Genomic DNA, 19,366 nt, shown 5'->3' on the forward strand with positions numbered 1-19,366 from the left:
GATGTGACTGGGAGATCTAAATGTATGCGGGACAAGCAGCACAGAGATCGTCTACATCAGGTGATGTACATTACTGACAGTACTTCCTTATTAGAATTGTTACCAGGCCTGGCGCGGTACATACCGTAAGGGACGTGAAAAGCGATAGATGTCGAGTGATTACTGTGAAGGACACAAAAATACTGTATAGTCACTTGAGGCAGCAGAATTAGCACCAGACGTAGACTGAAAGGAGCGTCATTTGTGGGTCATCATTTGGCATCCAGACGAATCGAACAGGAACAGGAGAACTTCCTACTTTCTGGATACAATTCGACGTTCAACACAGTTACTGGACGTGGATGTACGACGTCATAAGTGACTTTGAATGTTGCCTACTTGCAGCAGTAAGTCAACTACCTTTGACCCTGAAGGCAAGTCATCACTCCCCTCTCCTCAGCCCTCTCCTCCAGTGTCCTTCAGCCACAGACCACTATTTTACCAGCCATTAAAACAACACACCCAATCAGTATGTACCCCATTTAGCATTTTCTTCTAAAGCCACATTTTTTGGCCATAGCACCGAGTGAGGTGGCTTAGTGGTTAGCACATTGGACTCGTTTTTGGGAGGACGACGGTTCAATCTCGCGTTCGGCCATCCTGATTTAGGTTTTCCGTGATTTCTCTAAATCGCTGCAGGCAAATGCCGGGATGGTTTCTTTGACAGGGCACGGCCGACTTCCTTCCCCACCCTTCCCTAACCCGATAAGACTGATGGTCTCGCTGTTTGGCCTCTTCCCTCAACTCAACCCAACCCAACCCTCTTGGCCAGTCACAGATTCTGACCAAACGCATAATTCGATCTCCCAATCACAGTCTAATATTTTACTGATCATTTACACAAAACAGCCATTTACTATCTAGTCCCTGACCTGCCATAATGACCATGCTCAAAAGATTCCAAATGGCCTCAATTAAGTCAACAAAGCAAGTAGCCTCTCATTACGTAGCCCCAGAGTAGCCAGCTTGCGCGTAGGAAAAAGAATCCTAAGGACCTGCACCCACCCCATCTGTATGATAGACGCATTGGACCTACATCTCGAATTATGCGCTGCGGTAAAATTTCGTATTGTTATCTCACACACCATGACTGTAAATTTGTACGTCAATCTGGTGATCCGACCCTTTTGCATACCATTCATGAGCAGAATTCCAGGGAGTGTTTTGCAAAAGGATAACACTCGTTCACTTTCCACTCTTGTAATCCAATATGCTCTACAGATTGTCGACATGATGCATTGGCCTGCTTGATCACCAGATCTGCCTCCAATATAGCACGTATGGGACATCATCAAATCTTCTGCGAAGTCGGCAAGGTCTGAGACAAGGCCACACTTGACAAAGCTGTGTATATGTTCTGCTAAAGCGTTTGTGATAGGATTCTGCGAAATCAGACAAACTGCAACCTGACAAAGCTGTGGTTCTGCCGACAAACCATGCTGCTCCTCTCTTGGCCATCTGACACGATTAGGTTTCGGCAATTACGTGAAAGCATCACGGGGGTACCGAGTGATTAGCTGCTTCCTTTATGCAATTAAGGTCCTTTGGATCCTTTTGAGCATCACCAAGATGAAAACCATAGGGATTCATGCTGATTCACAGTTCCGATTTGGTATAATAATGGAATGATAAAGGGGGGGGGGGGGGTGAGTCAGGAGAATCGTGATGATATTTTGTATTCAAAGAGAAAGGTCGCTAAGTGTCTCCTGTACGCAACCTTCAAGATCATCGATAATGTCATTAGTTCAAGGTCAGTGACTGCTAGAAGGTCAAATTGTACCTAGAAAGCCTGTGGCTCTCCTGCTTGCAGTATCCATATTTTTGGGGCATGCGGGTGAGTTATTGGCCCAGTGCTGGTTTGCATGCGAACGTTAGAGCAGACATACTTGTCTTCAAGGTCCCGGTCGACCATGTATGACCAGTAGATGAAAGGAGAGCCATGTTATGAACATTGAACCGCTTCACATCTTCGCCTACCATCCAAAGAAAATTAGTGGGCTCCAAGCCACATTTTGAGTTATCCCGCACAATTCGTTGGAAACTCCAGCAGCTGGACTAGGGAATTAGCATCCATTGCTTAGATTATTGTTAACACCACAACACAGCTAGCTGCGTCTGGAAGCATAATTGGGAAGCACAGGATACTGATGACTGGCGTAGCATTGTGTTCAGTGATGAATCGCGATTCTGCACCACCCGAGATGGCCATCGTTGGTGAATATGACGGCAACCTGGGGAGAAGTCCCTCTCTAGAGGGCACAGCGGTGCTACCATTATAGCGTCTATTTAAAGGAAACATAAACTGTATCCTCGTAGTGGTGCTGCTACAACGGTGTTACTCGTGGCTTTGTCATGTGAGGAGCCATTGAGTACGACCCCACGTCACATCTGGCTGTGATTAGGAGAACTCTGACAACACAACGGTTACTTCGCGGACATCCTGCAGACTCATATGTAGCCTCTCATGTGAGAGTAGTGCCGGTATTGCAGTTTTATTGTTCCACAGGACAATGCTCGTCCACAAATGGTACGTGTCTCTGTGAACTGTACGTGTGACCGTGAGCCGCTCCCATGGCCAGAAGTATCACCAGACCTGTCCCAGCACAACATGTGTGGGACGAGATGCGACATCAAATCGGTCGCAGTGCCAGTATCCCGGATATCAAGAACGAATTGCAACAGCTGTGGGCTAGAACGCTTCAGGAGAGGAGACAACGGATTTATGACACCTTTGCCAAACGAATCAGTGCATGCATTCAGGCCAGAGGGGTTCCAACGTCATACTGATGTGCGGGCTGACACTGTCAAGTTCATCTGCATCTACACTTATATCTACGTGATTGCTCTGCCATTCACAACAAAATCCCTGGCAGAGAGTTCAATGAGACATCTTAAAGCTTTTCCACTCTCGAACGGCGCGCGGGAAAAACGAGCGCTTAAATTTTTCTATGCGAACCCTGATTTCTCTTATTTTACCGTGATGATCATTTCTCTCTATGCACATGGGTACCAACAGAATGTTTTCACAATCGGAGAAGAAAACTGGTGATTGAAATTTCATGAGATGATCCCGTCGCAGCCGGCCGAGGCGGCCGAGCGGTTCTAGGCGCTACAGTCTGGAACCGCGCGATTTCTACGGTCACAGGTGCGAATCCTGCCTCGGGCATGCATGTGTGTGATGTCCTTAGGTTAGTTAGGTTTAAGTAGTTCTAAGTTCTAGGGGACTGATGACCTCAGTCCCATAATGCTCAGAGCCATTTGAACCATTTTTTGAACCTCTTGCCACCGAACTTCACTAACTCCCACTATATCTTACTTTAACCTATCCATTTTCCTTTTTAAATTTTCTAAACTACCATCCCGATTAAGCGATCTGATATTCCGCGCTCCGATCCGTAGAACGTCAGTTTTTTTTCTCCTGGTGTGCACCACTGTAAAATTACTACGTGGCTGTGTGATAGAGATCATCTAACTGTGTGCTGAAGGATCTCTGGTACAGAATTATCTCGAATAATTACCTTGAATGTGATGTAAACGTCTTTGTTCCCTATGCATGCATTCATACAGTACAATCACACAGTGGAGGTCCGCTTGAGCTAAATCGATGTCTTTGTTAATTCCTATCGTGACGTATCATGTACTATACCCAGTAAGTAAACATTCGCTTCAGATGTTTGAGCAACAAGAAAATTATAAATCTGAATCAGTAATCTGATCGTCGCACTTTCATATCCATAAACCGAAAATCACTTACTTGTTGTAAATCAGTCGGCTTACTTCTCCTCTCTGATAATTCACTGATTTCCTGTAATGTTCTATATTTTCTTTTGTTTCATGATAACGAAACATAAGGCATGCACGAAACTGTGGAAATCGTCGTTGTGCAATGATGAAGTGCTGTGAAGGTATTAGGCTGTGTCCTAGTCGAGTAAATGGAAAACTTTTTCAAACTTTAGAAATGAACCATCAGCATCAGAACGCGTAATTATTTTCAGGCTGTGACACCTAACCAAAGCATACACATCCCTCTTTCTGCCGTAAACTCACAGTATCTAGCACAATCAGGTGGAATGAATAAAATATTTATTTTCAAGGACCACTTTTGACTGGATATAATTTCCATCTTTATTTAATGGTCCATGAACAACATACGCTTGACTTCAAATGAACTATAACTTAGAAATTCCATCAAATATGTAATTCTTTTCTAATGGCGCCCAACAATGCCCTTAAATCTGCCGAAATTCAATACACGTCTGTCTATCGCGAGCATTCGCACCATTGTGACTGATATTTAACAACTCAGTACACATATTAGAGTTAATTCAAAGGAATAATTACCTTGTCAGATTTCGGTGATGGGTGTCTATCTCGTTGTATTACCTCTGACTGTTCAAGGTGCACTGCAGTCCGTCGCGCACCCTCACTGGCTATATTGACTCTCACCCAACACTTGGGCGCTTAATATCCTAAATTTCGGTATAAGAACGTATAGCTCGTAACTTTGTAAAATAATCGTACGTGATACAGTACATGACTCCCTTTGGCACCAAATGTGCGTTATTGGCTTAGTTGGGCCAAAGTTTCCACTTCACTATTTCACAAGTGCCCTCAATTCACTAGATTTGCAATGTGCAGTTTAAAAACTCTTGTCGCAAACGCCTTAAGTCTAAAACCCACTGAATATATACATGTGTGAATGTGTTTGGCTTGGTCCAATAGAAATTCATTATGATAATGGACAATCTCTAGGAAAGTGCCTTTACTTACTGAGATTAATAAATCTTGACCATTCCTGGTTTATATAGTTCGCCATATTAGGCTACCACTAATTATTCACGTGAACTTATTTACAAGAAAGCACTAACAAATTTGCACAATCACCTTATAAATGAGCTAAATCATAAGTCTTACTTTTAAACAAAACTGTGTCTTTAAAAGCCAGGTTAAAAGACAATATTCCAGTATCGGACCTCTAAAGCTTTCTAGAAGAACTGGAGCCACCGTAGTGAGCAACCACTTCTAGTGATAATAAATTACTCTCTACAGCATTGTTTAAGTTTGAATGATATTATCGTTTGGCATTGTGGCCGGGAGGTTCCATTCGGGTTCGGCTGCCTAGTGCAAATGTTATTTCAGTCGGCGCCACATTGGCCGACATGCGGCCGATGATGAGGATGAAATGAAGATGAGGACAAAAGCCGGCCGGTGTGGCCGTGCGGTTCTAGGCGCTACAGTCTGGAACCGCGCGACCGCTACAGTCGCAGGTTCGAATCCTGCCTCGGGCATGGATGTGTGTGATGTCCTTAGGTTAGTTAGGTTTAAGTAGTTCTAAGTTCTAGGGGACTGATGACCTCAGAAGTTAAGTCCCATAGTGCTCAGAGCCAATTATATCATCAATGATTTCATTGATCAGTCATGGGATTTCCTCCCTCCTCCCCCTATCCCATCTGACAGAGTTCAAACGTCCTATGTATAGAATGGCGGGAAAGTCAAATTATGGTGGGAAATTAAAAACTGTGGGAACTTTAAAAAAAAAACTACCCAGCTGTGCTAGTGTGTTTTCCCATTCCTTAGGAGGTAGGGCCACTGTTGTAAATATAAATCGGCGGGATTATGCACTGTCGTCCTGGCTGACCCAGAATACTGGCCCTGGCTCTATTATACACGAATCCAAGACGTGGAATAACAGGCTCTAGATGTTGGAATCTGAGGCCTGGAATACTGGCCATAGCTCTATGGCGTTACACACAAAAGATGTTTGTGCAGGTACAGCCCAGCTCCCCAAGCTATTATACACTCAGAGATGTATGGCCGCATCATAGTGATCCTCCTAAGCTTCGACCTTAAACGCCACACTAGGGGATGGGAAAGGAAGGGCTTTTCGCCCCTGCAACACATTCTTACACCCTCCACCCCCTCCCCCCCACTGCCACTACCACCACAACCACCGCAGCCCCCACGAAGTCATGGTAACTGACTGGCGCCCGGCTATAACGTCAGACTCCCGACCGCAGGTGCTGCAGCCGGCCAGGCGCTGCTATGGAGCACGACTGACCCACGCCACCACCACCACCGCAACGGGGCAGGTAACATCCGACAGCAGCCACCACTCCAGCCAATAGTTCATAGGTGAATGAGTGGTTCACAGTGATGCTGAGGGGCTGTGCTAGCTGTCACGCAGCTGCTGCTGTAACTGTCTCAGGGCCTTGCGAAATGTTCCGATTGCCGGACCACATACGCTAGTCCCTGGCTGTAACCAGTCTGAGCACAATGCTGGCTGCCATGTGACGTCACTGCGCACAAAGCGATGGCCGACGGGCCCCGTTACTAACTGTAGCCTTCAGTACCACACTGCACTGGCTAGGGTGGAAACCTGATGCACCGTAGCCTGCCTGGGTTTGACCTTATTTGTAGCTAGGTGTAGAGACAAAGGATGTTTGTCTAAACTTGCCACATATTCTCACCCTCTAGTCACTTAGAGGTGACAATCAGCCAGTGATTAGCCTGATACGGATATAGCTGACATGCTTTCCCTTTCCCTATTATTCACATCACACAAATTTCACCGGTATTTGCAGCAGACTCAAGAAAATCTCCCTTCTCAGGAATTCAAACAAATATTCCGCATTATTTACAAATTCTGGTGGTATCAGAGGACGACAATTCATCAAATACTAATAACTGAATATTCAAAAGTGCTAATATAGAATACATTGATAGAAAGTTGGTAGAACTAGTCAGCGAATAACGAAGCTTGAAGCTGATAACGGTTCGTTAATAGCGTTTTGCAGCAAACTCCGAAGCCTGGGGAAAGAAATGTAGTTCATAACTTCGATGATTGTTGCACTTCGTTACACAGAACTGTGTATGAGTTTACTAAGCTTGGTGTAAGCATATATTTGTGATATTATTTGAGCATGTATATATATATCCAGGTACCTGTACAAAGAAATGAATCATGTGTGTGATATCCGTGTTCTTCTTTTGTCCGATAAACCCTTTGTATGCTAATGTAGTGATACTGTATTCAACTTGAGTAGATGGACGAAGCATCCTCTTTACAAGGAGATTGTTGTAACTGATGGTCTGAGAATACTTCGGAAAATCTGAATAACAAGAATGGAGTACTACTGCCCGGTAGTATCAGGTCGCTTAATGTTGATTCGTCGTTTTGTGGAAAAACGAATCTCCTCATGTCCGTCCTAAAACATTCAGATAGTGTTCACTTTGGGAATTGTTTTTCCCGTGTTCAGGGAAAGTACATGATGTGGAACAAATGAAGTAGACCATTGTATGGTAGCATATTTCTTATAAGAAGAACCATGTTGTGTGTGTGAAATCTTATCTGACTTAACTGCTAAGGTCATCAGTCCCTAAGCTTACACACTACGTAACCTAAATTATCCTAAGGACAAACACACACACACCCATGCCCGAGGGAGGACTCGAACCTCCGCCGGGACCAGCTGCACCGTCTATGACTGCAGCGCCTTAGACCGCACGGCTAACCCGCGTGGCACAAGAACCATGTTAACTGAAAGGGTTTTCATAAAGAAATAAATCTATTTATTGAATCTTAGTCACTCGTTTTCTTTCTTTCTATACTGTTGAACATATAATTGTTTACAGTGTGTAGTTACATCTGCATTTCACGTGTTCTTTCTAAGGAGGGATGCATTAAAACAGTTGAAATATGAACACATAAAAGTTACAGGGCGAGAGGAGTGGACATAGTGTTAACTCTGCAGAGTGAGTGGCATGTAAGTTGGCTGGCTGAGGTGCAGCAGTGACAAAGCGCTTGCCAAAACCCTACCTTGACCACCAAGGTCGCCGGATCTCTCCCCAAATGAGATCATTTGGAGCCTTGTAGGCAGGACCATCCAAGCATCTCGGCATTTTGACGATATAACGGGTCATCCGGACAGAATTTGACACGATATCCCTCAGAAGGGCATCCAACAACTCTGTCAATCAATTCCAAACCGAATAACTGCTTGCATGAAGGCCGGGGCTGAATCAACTTGTCATAGACTTGCTCAATGTGTGAAGCTCTTTCTCTTGAATAGATCATCCATTTCTTCTGAAACTGTAATCATTTGTTTGACTGTACATGCACATTACATCTGTTTGGGTTAGTGTGGACCCAGCGCCACACACACTCCTTGTGTGTGTGTGTGTGTGTGTGTGTGTGTGTGTGTGTGTGTGTGTGTGAATTCCAGATGAGGTCATCGGTCCCTAAACTTACAGTAACTTATGCAAAGAACAACAAGCACACCCATGCCCGAGGGAGGACTCGAACCTCTGGCGTAAGTGGCCGCGCACTCCATGACATGGCGCCTCAAACCGCGCGGCCATTACTCGCGTCCACTCTTTGGGTAGCGCAAGTACCTGGAACTTTTAAAACACATTTACAAAATAACATAGAAAACATATAACAAGTGCAAACTCGCTGGTCAATGTTAAGAAATCAAACAACTTAGAAATATAGCTGAGTTGTCCATCAATCAAAAATACCTAAAAATTTAGGTTAACGTAGAATAAGACGTAAAACCACTTCCAAGAACAACATTGTACAACAGCATTTCAATGTCAATCTGGCGCCGATTTAGCAAGGTAACTCCCCGACTCGCTAAAGAACAATAAATGCACAATAACTATCCAATAACATGTGAGATAGTGCCAAATATGCAGCAATTCCATAATACATACACAATGCACTAAACGATAAGCAAAGCAAACGTAAAAGAAGAGATTACTACGAGAAAGTGTAGCTGACATTCAGCACACACAATTAAAATTTAAATAACCCCCAAAACGAATCACATACAAAGAAGAAGAATGAAACTCTTCAGCAGATGTATATCACGACAGGCTGAGTTGTACCACCGATCGGCCGAGCGGTTCTAGGCGGTACGTCCGGAGCCGCGCCTCTGCTACGGTCGCAGGTTTGATTCCTGCCTCAGGTATGGATGTGTGTGATGTCCTTAGGTTAGTTAGGTTTAAGTAGTTCTAAGTTCTAGGGGACTGATGACCTCAGATGTTAAGTCCCATAGTGCTCAGAGCCATCCGAACCATCCATCTGTACCGCTGATCAAGACACTTTTAATTATCACAGAGCTAATCGAACAGCATTTAGAACCGCAGTTAAACGCTGCAGAACATTTCTGCTAAACTACAGGGTGAAGAAAAAATGCTGCACAGGAGTATGGGCATGCGATTCCTCAACCCATTTCAAGCCAAAAATGTATATAGTACGACATAGTTAATGGGTTTAATGCAAATGCGATTTAGAAACGAGCCTCTGACAACGATGTAAGTTAGCGCAGTATGGCCAACAATATGAAACTTTAATCCTGATCTCTGCTGCAGCTGCCCCCTTAGCTCAGTGAGATGAGATAGTGCCGTGGGGAACTGATGTGCAGACTCGCCGATGTTCAAGTCGTGTTTGTACAAAAGTATCAAATTGTATCCAATTTACAACTCCAAAATGTGGTATCTTGTGTACTTCTTTCTTTTACTGTACCCTTTATTTAAACATTAAACGTAAAATAAACTTCTTACAGATGTTAACGTCCACTGTGTTCTGTCCATGACACAAATAAAGCCAATAGACAACAATGGTGAATACAGAAACATTGTCTGTATCCAATGATGTACAAAAAACAGAAAGGTAGACAATACTAGACTGCATATGTGCTACGCACAAATATTCCATTCTGTACATTTCACATTGGGGCGTATCTTCACAGAGCAAGTATGTATACCTATGAACAATATTCAATTTAGAAAAGATGTTCAAAGTAACTACCTTGCATTTACAAACAGTTCGTCACTGCCTTCATCATACTTTGCTGGACACTGCGCAACATACATGCATTTACCATTGCCAAAATGACATGTATGTGAGCTGTTAGGTAATATACATCCATGAGTGCAGTACTACAAACTTGTTCCGTTGAGTTTATCTGGAAACGCGTTATTTAAGGTGTTATGCAAATTCATTCCCAAGTGTGGCTCTGCACCATCATGCTGCAACCATAGCACTCACTGAATGCTTAGTGGAATGTTTTCTAATGCATCAGGCAAAGTATTGCAGTTTAACTTATGATACAAGGGGCTCATTCAGATATGGACCTCAAAGTGCTCCTACCATGACTCCACCCCATGTGCTTATGCCAACGTGAGTAGTAAGGAAACAGGAGCATGAGCGCATTTTGTTAGTGTGGGGTGCCTACATTGAGGGGTAAACCTACTGTTCTCTTTCGATTGTCAGGTAGTTAACCTATTGTTCTGTAAAGTGGATTATGACCTCCTGGGGATAATCCATCCATTTGGTTGACAGGTCCTCAATCAATTGTTGAATTAAGTTGCTTTCCACGTGATCCCTACCCCTCCTATCCCCTCAGAAACCCAGTAGCAGTTCTGACATCAAGTTAATTGACTAATAAATTAAATTATTTAAAAAATTGGCGACAAATAGTTCAATTGTTTCACTTTCACTGCACACGAACTGCTTAAGGTTATTCAAACAGTCCATTCCCCAATCACTACATCAGTTTAGTTGACGAATTATGTAAATCGTTATGCCTTAGTTTTCTTCCCCCCCCCCCCCCTCCCCAACAGCTTCTGGATATGCTAATTGATCAACCACAGTTTATGGAATATCGTTGAAAGAATTTAGAAAATATGTGGAATATAGTTTATTTAAAAAGTTAATGGGATGCATAGTGGCGTATATACACTGAAGAGCCAAACAAACGGGTACACATGGCTTATATGGCGTAGGGCCCCAGTGAACATGCAGATATGTCACAACACAACATGGCATGGACTCGACTAATGTCTGAAGTAGTGCTGGAGGGAATTTACACCGTGAATCCTGAAGAGCTGTCAATAAATCCGTAAGATTACGAGGGAGTGGAGATCTCTTCTGAACAGCATGTTGCAAGGCATCCAAGATATGCTCAATAATGTTCATGTCTGGGGAGTTTGGTGGTCAGCAGATGTGTTGGAATTGCCCAAGTCCATCAGAATGCCAGTGGACATGAATGGATGCAGGTGATCAGACGGGATGCTTACGTATGTGTCACCTGTCAGAGTTGTATTTAGACATATCAGGGGTCCCAAATCGCTCCAGCTGCACACGTCCCACATCATTACAGAGCTTCCACTAGCTTCAACAGTCCCCTGCTGACATGCAAGGTCAATGGATTCATGATATTGTCTCTATACTTGTACAGATCCATCTGCTCAATACAATTTGAAACGAGACTCGTACAACCTGGCAACTTGCTTCTGGTCATCAACAGTCCAATTTTGGTATTGACAGGCCTAGGTGAGGAGTAAAGCTTTGTGTCATGCAGACATCAAGGATACAAGAGTGGGCCTGCGGCTTTGAAATCCCATATCGATGGTGTTCCGTTGCATAGTTCACAGGCTGACACTTGTTGATGGCCCAACACTGAAATCTGCAGCAATTTGCCGAAGGGTTACACTTCTGTCATGTTGAACGATCCTCTTCAGTCGACTTTAGTCCCATTCTTGCGTATTCTTTTTCCAGCCGCAACGATGTAGGAGATGATGTTTTACCGGGTTCCTGACATTCATGGTACACTCGTGAAACGGTCGTGTGGGAAAATGCCCTCTTCATTGTTACCTGTGACATGCTGTCTCCCATCGTTTATGCGGGGACTGTAACACTACGGTCAAACGCAATTAAGTCTTGATAACCCACCATTGTAGCAGCATTAACTGATCTCACAACTGCGCCAGACACTTGTTGCCTTATATAGGCGTTGATGTCAGCAGGACCCCGTTCTGACTATTTACATATCTCCGCATTTGAATATGCATGCCTATACCAGTTGCTTTGGCGCTTCAGTGTAGCTTATTGAAAGAATTTACCAGGAACTCGATTGCAGTGTGTGGAATATTTAAACAATTGCGGTCCTTTTACCATTCCGATCGCATAAGGAAACACGCGATTACACTATCACAGATCTCTTAACATATCTGTAAAACTTTCTTTCGTCTCGCCACCCGGGCAGGTTGCACTGAGTCGGGGTTCACCGGGGGCCCAACGAAGCGACATGTCCGTCATCGGCCACACCACGGAACGGCGGATTCGCCGCACTGCTGTCGGCTGTCGGCTGCTCCACAGCTATGTGAATAACGGAGTTAATCCATGAACAAAACCGTCGGGTGGTGGCAACACTTTGATTTTGATTCCTGAGAAACTCCTGTCGCCATCCCCATACCCCCACGACCCTGCTGTCTGAATGGTTCAAATGGCTCTGAGCACCATGGGACTTAACATCTGAGGTCCTCAGTCCCCTAGAACTTAGAACTACTAATACCTAACCAACCTAAGGACATCACACACATCCATGCCCGAGGCAGGATTCGAACGTGTGACCGTAGAAGTCGCGCGGTTCCGGACTTAAGCGCATAGAGCCGCTCGGCCATCGCGGCCGGAGATGCCGTCTGAAGTGGTCTGTACGCATGAACGTCATCAATCAGCGCAAGCGAGAGAATCCTTCCATCCAAACCAAACACCTGACAGGGAATCGACCCATAAATTGTGCTGAAGTTAGTGAATAATTAATTTCCAGCCACATGACCGTGATATAGGGGATATAAGACAGATGCAGTAGCTACTCGAAACACAAAATTTGACGATGTCACAAAGGTAGCAGGTGGGTGACTCGAAATAGACTTTAAAAAAAGGTTGAAAAGAGAGAGAGCGAGAGCTGTAGCTTGCTTTGCAGATTACATAGGAACTAGCATGGTATATCTCACTCTGCCACAGGCTCTAAGCTGCCCCAGCCTCCTTGGCGCACTGTTTTGTGTTGCATCTCACAAACTGCTGCAGGAGTTATTAAATCTGTTGTGGAATGTCATTTCTTGAGGATGTCACAAATGTTGCTTCAGAAGACATGCCACAGGAAATAGTAATTAAATCGATAAATAGCGTTCAAACAATTTGCCTCGCACAGTTTAAAACTACTCGAAATAAAAAAACCGACACTGCACAGTAGTTTGCGTGCATAAACAACAGTTCCACGGTTCTTGACGAGAAATTTCATTAAATAATCCAAACCTATTATTATTTGACCACGACTGGAAGCGGTGATGTATGAAATGATAGCCATATTTTGAAATTTCGAAGGGAGTTGATATCCTTTTTTATTACAGAGTTCCTTACCACTACGGGACTCTTAAGTGCATTTTCTCTTTTAAAAGTGCTATAGAATTCCTTAGTTAACTGGTTGTCTCAGCTATATCAGGACGAAGAAGGAGGGAGGAAAGGGTCTACCGTGTGATACAGTAGTAACAACAACTGCCGCTGTTATGTATTGACAAACACGATCAATTCACGGCTAATTGACTGACATAGTTGAAAACACCCTTACAAAATGGTTCAAATGGCTCTGAGCACTATGGGACTCAACTGCTGAGGTCATTAGTCCCCTAGAACTTAGAAGTAGTTAAACCTAACTAACCTAAGGACATCACAAACATCCATGCCCGAGGCAGGATTCGAACCTGCAACCGTAGCGGTCTTGCGGTTCCAGACTGCAGCGCCTTTAACCGCACGGCCACTTCGGCCGTCAACACCCTTACAGCTCACGTACTCACGCTCCGGACGTCCACACACGTCGCACCGGTGCCGCAGTGCAGCGCCAACGCTCAGGGACCGGAGGAAACAACCGCCGTAAGCTCGGCACCTGACCACAGCCGCGGAAGAGCTATGCGCCTAGCAAGTGGACAAACGATAAAAAAGACCCAAAATGGTTTAATAATGATTCGGAGGATGCAGAGAAGGCAGAGGCTGTTACACTCTTGGTTCAAAACGGAACGCACAAATGACGACACGCGAAGTTTAGTAGAGATTCGTGCATCTGTGGAAGCATCTATGCGAGAAGTGTACATCAACTACCACCGTTGTAAGTACCCTGTTTGTATGTTGGCAGCGCTATAGACTGTGTCAATATCGCTGACAGCGCTCTGCGCCCTCGGCAAGAGGTTCTGTGGTTGGACGGACTAGCAATTAGCGATTGGATAGAGAAGTGTATAGACATGTGTTTTTTTCCTTAGTGGAGACACTGTGCTGACAGAAGATGCATTGACAAATGAGGATGAATGTTTTTGGTAATGTTTCGGTGGTGGAATTATTGACAACTATATAATTTTTGGGACTGTATATCACATGAATAGGGTAACATTTTCTAAATACATTGTTTTCTTTTCAACAAAATCTTTCTTTTGCTAACCATATGCCTCCTAGAAGTTAAGAGTCTATAGTTCTTAGAATCTTTTCCTGTAGCTGGCTGTAGCTGCTGCTTGCTGTAATTGCTGTAGTTCGTGTTACGAATATCTTCTTTGAGGTTAGTGACTTATAACAAAATGGGATTCGTGATTGAAATGAGTTTAGGCAATTAACAGAGTTGGAGGTAGTTTCATATTTCTTTAATTTCTTATTTCTTGGATTTTTATAATTTTTAGGATTTCTTGCAATTCAGGGCCATTCTTTTGTCTTAATTATTGGAAGTCATGTTGTCACTGTATACCAGTCTGATTGCGTTGTGGTTGTTTATTGTGAGTAATAAATAAATAGGTTAAGTTTAAGTTGTCTAAGTCAGGGAAATTTCTGTAGGTCAGCGGTTACATAACGAAAATACACTACTGCCCATTAAAATTGCTACACCAAGAAGAAATGCAGATGATAAACGGGTATTCATTGGACAAATATATTATACTAGAACTGACATGTGATTACATTTTCACGCATTTTGGGTGCATAGATCCTCAGAAATCAGTACCCAAAGCAACCACCTCTGGCCGTAATAACGGGATTGATACGCTTGTGCAATGTGTTAAACAGAGCTTGGATGGCGTGTACAGGTACAGCTGCCCATGCAGCTTCAACACGATACCACAGTTCATCAAGAGTAGTGACTGGCGTATTGTGACGAGCCAGTTGCTCGGCCACCATTGACCAGACGATTTCAATTGGTGAGAGATCTGGAGAATGTGCTGGCGAGGGCAGCAGTCGAACAGTTTCTGTGTCCACAAAGGCCAGTACAGGACCTACAACATGCGGTCGTGCATTATCCTGCTGAAATGTACGGTTTCGCAGGGATCAAATGAAGGGTAGAGCCACGGGTCGTAACACATCTGAAATGTAACGTCCACTGTTCAAAGTGCCGTCAAGGAGAACAAGAGGTGACCGAGACGTGTAACCGATGGCACCCCATACCATCACGCAGCGTGATACGCCAGTGTGGCGATGACGAATACACGCTTCCAATGTGCGTTCACCGCGATGTCGCCAAACACGGATGCGACCATCATAATGCTGTAAACAGAACCTGGATTCATCCGAAAAAAATGACGTTTTGCCATTCGTGCACCCAGGTTCGTCGTTGAGTACACCATCGCAAGCGCTCCTGTCTGTGATGCAGCGTCAAGGATAACCGCAGCCATGGCCTTCGAGCTGATAGTCCATGCTACTGCAAACGTCGTCGTGCTGTTCGTGCAGATGGTTGTTGTCTTGCAGACGTCCCCATATGCTGACTCAGGGATCGAGACGTGGCTTCACGATCCGTTACAGCCATGCGGATAAGATGCCTGTCATCTCGACTGCTAGTGATACGAGGCCGTTGGGATCCAGCACGGCGTTCCGTATTACCCACCTGAACTCACCGATTCCATATTCTGCTAACAGTCATTGGATCTCGACCAACGCGAGCGGCAATGTCGCGATATGATAAACCGCAATCGTGATAGGCTGCAATCCGACCTTTATCAAAGTCTGAAACGTGATGGTACGCATTTCTCCTCCTTACACAAGGCATTACAACAAATCGGTTGGAAACTTTCCCCATGTCAACACGTTGTAGGTGTCGCCACCGGCGCCAACCTTGTGTGAATGCTCTGAAAAGCATTTGCACATCACAGCATCTGCTTCCTGTCGGTTAAATTTCGCGTCTGTAGCACGTCATCTTCATGGTGTAGCAATTTTAATGGCCAGTAGTGTAATTAAAGACTTAGTTTCACCTAGTTTAACCGTCTCACCTTAGGAAAAGATCTGGCAGAGAAACCAAGGGCATTCTGGTTTTATATAAAATTTCTAAGCGGGTGTAAGGCTTCCATTCAATCCCTTTTTGACCAATCTGGTGGGGCAGCTGGAGATATCAAATCAAACGCCGAAGTTTTAATTTTCGTGCTCAAGAAATCGCTCACACAGGAGAATCGTAAAGACATACCGTTATTTCACCTCCGAACAGACTCCCGTATTAACGACTTAGTAATGACTATCCTTTGTGTAGAGAAATAATTGAAAGATTTGGAAGTAAATAAATGATCAGGTCCGGATGGAATCACAGTTCAATTTAGTAATGACTATCCTTTGTGTAGAGAAATAATTGAAAGATTTGGAAGTAAATAAATGATTAGGTCCGGATGGAATCACAGTTCAATTTTATAAATAGTACTCTAAGACATTGGCCCCTTACCTAGCTTGCGTCTATCGTGAATCTCTCGCAAGCATACAGTTCCAAGCGACTGGAAAAATGCGCAGGTGACAACAGTATATAAGATGGTTAAAGGGAATCATGTACAAAATTACAGACCAATACCCCTAACTTCTGTTTACTGCAGAAACCTAGAAAATATTCTCAGTTCGAATATAATAAATTTTTTTGAGACTGAGAAGCTAATGTCCATGAACCAGTATGGTTTTAGAAAGCATCGCTCGAGGGACACTCAGCTTGCCCGTTTCTCACATGATATCCTGCAAACTATGGATGAAGAGCAACAGGCAGATTCAATATTTCTCGATTTCCGTAAAGCATTTGACACTATGCGGCATTGTAGGCTGTTAACGAAGGTACAAGCATATGGAATAAGTCCATAGGTATGTGAGTGGCTCGATTATTCTTAAATAATAGAACCCAGTATGTTGTCCTCGACGCGAGTGTTCATCAGAGACAAGGGTATCGTCAGGAGTGCCCCAGGGAAATGTTGTTCTCTCTATATACGAACGATTTGGCGGGCAGGGTGGGCCGCAATCTGCGATTGATTGCTAATGATGCCGTGGTGTACTGTAGGGTGTCGGAGTTGAGTGACTGTAGGAAGATACAAGACGAATTAGACAAAATTTCCTGTTGGTGTGACGAGTGGCAGCTAGCGCTAAATGTGGAAAAATGTAAGTTAATGCGGATGAGTAGGAAGATCAAACCTGTAATGTTCAGGTACAGTATTACCACTGTCCTGCTTGACGCAGTAAAATCGCTTAAATACCTGGGCGTGACGTTGAAAAGGGATATTTGATGGAAAAAGCATGCAACAGCTGTGGTAGCGAAGGCGAATAGTCGATTCCGGTTTGTTGGGAGAATTTCAGGAAAGACTGGTTCACGTGTAAAGGAGACCGCATGTAGGAACCTAGTGCGACCTATTCTTGAGTACTATTAGCGCATTTGGGATCCGTACCAGGTCGGATTGAAGGAAACCATGGAAGCAATTCAGAAGTGGGCTGCTAGATTTGTAATCGGTGTGTTCGAACAACACATAAGCGCTACGGATATGCTTCAGGAACTCAAATGGGAATCCCTGGAGAGAAGGTGACGTTCTTTTCGAGAAAAACTATTCAAAAGAGACCCGGCATTTGAAGCTGACTGCCTAACGATTCTACTGCCGCCATCTTACATTACACGTAATGACTAGGACTAGCAGTGCAAGAGGGTACTTTCGGCCACGCACCGGACGGTGGCTTGCGAAGTATTTATGAAGGTATAGATATAGATGTCCAAGGCTATATCAAGTTACGAAGAAAGTAAGTGTGTGTGCACGGTAACTCTCAGCAGAAGCATCTGCAGAGCATATACAGTGATATTCAACGTACGTTGATGCAGCCTTAGACCCAGAATAATTTAAAAGTCAATAGGAAATAACAGGTAAGTGGAGACCCATTTAGCGACCAACATATTTTAGGGATCACTCAGTAAGTCGGACTTCGCTAATTAAAAATTCGGACTGGTGTTTTTCTTTTTTTTCGCTAATTGCTTACTGTAAAATGTGGCATGCATCCTATCCTCTTCCAATTCGGTTCATCTGTGACCGATAATGAGGAACGTCCTTATTATTATTGTAGATCATAAGCAGAGAATGAAGTGAAAGCTGCTGAGTTCGCCTACTGAAGGTCAAACGATAAATTGTTTTAAATTTCATTTCTGCGATAGCTTGAAAGTGTATTAAAGTACATGCTCAGAAGATAAAATGAAACAGCTTGATAAAATCCTAGTTAATGCTTCCTCACAGAGTGTTACGACAATATTACAGTCCTAAGTTAAGCCGGCCGGAGTGGCCGAGCGGTTCTAGGTGCTACAGTCTGGAACCGCGCGATCGCTACGGTCGCATGTTCGAATCCTGCCTCGGGCATGGGTGTGTGTGACGTCCTTAGGTTAGTTAGGTTTAAGTAGTTCTAAGTTCTAGGGGACTGATGACCTCAGAACTTAAGTCCCGTAGTGCTCAGAGCCATTTGAACCAATTTTTCCTAAGTCGATGTTGTACGAAGATAAGAAAATTCGAAATAAAGCTTAGAGTTTTACGCAACAACTAACGGGAAACAAGGAGAAAACGAAAACCGGCCGCAGGAACGTAACTGACAACCACTGATCAACGAGTGTATACCTTGTAGAAACAGCAACCCTTTGTCGGAGATTCTGTAAGAGGAATATTTTACCGAAGCACTGCAGTGGAAAGATTAACGGAAAGGTGTGTGAGGTACCTTATGTGTAGACGTTGCAAGTGTTCATGCAGTTCATAAAGATTTAATGTTCAACACTTGGACATTAAGTAAGGAACGAATCACTATTTCTTTTGTGTGCTACTAGTGATGGTTTAAAATCAATTGTAAGTAGGAAATCTATAAAGCGTAGTCCAATCAACAAGATTATGCAGCATCTGCCATCCTCCTACGAAGCTAAGCTAACGAATAGAATTCCATACCACAGAGCAAATCTCTCGCTGGTCCAACTGAAATCGAGAATGAAAAAATTGCAACATCAGATGGTAATGCCTCATTGGGTGTTGTGGTTGGGAAATTTTAGATCCAGGTGACAGCAGCAAATAAATGGCAAAGTACATACGGTAAATATAAGACATAAATTTTCCAGTAGTGGTAATATCCATTTTTGAATATAGACCGAAGTTTATAGGTGCAGCTGTTTGCATTTCCAGCTTGTTTAATGTAGCCTCAGATTATACGTCTGAACTTTAATTTTTTAATGCTGTTGTTCATTAATCAGATATTATTATATTG

The sequence above is a fragment of the Schistocerca americana genome, chromosome 2 (assembly GCF_021461395.2).
Source record: "Schistocerca americana isolate TAMUIC-IGC-003095 chromosome 2, iqSchAmer2.1, whole genome shotgun sequence".
Lineage (NCBI taxonomy): Eukaryota > Metazoa > Arthropoda > Insecta > Orthoptera > Acrididae > Schistocerca > Schistocerca americana.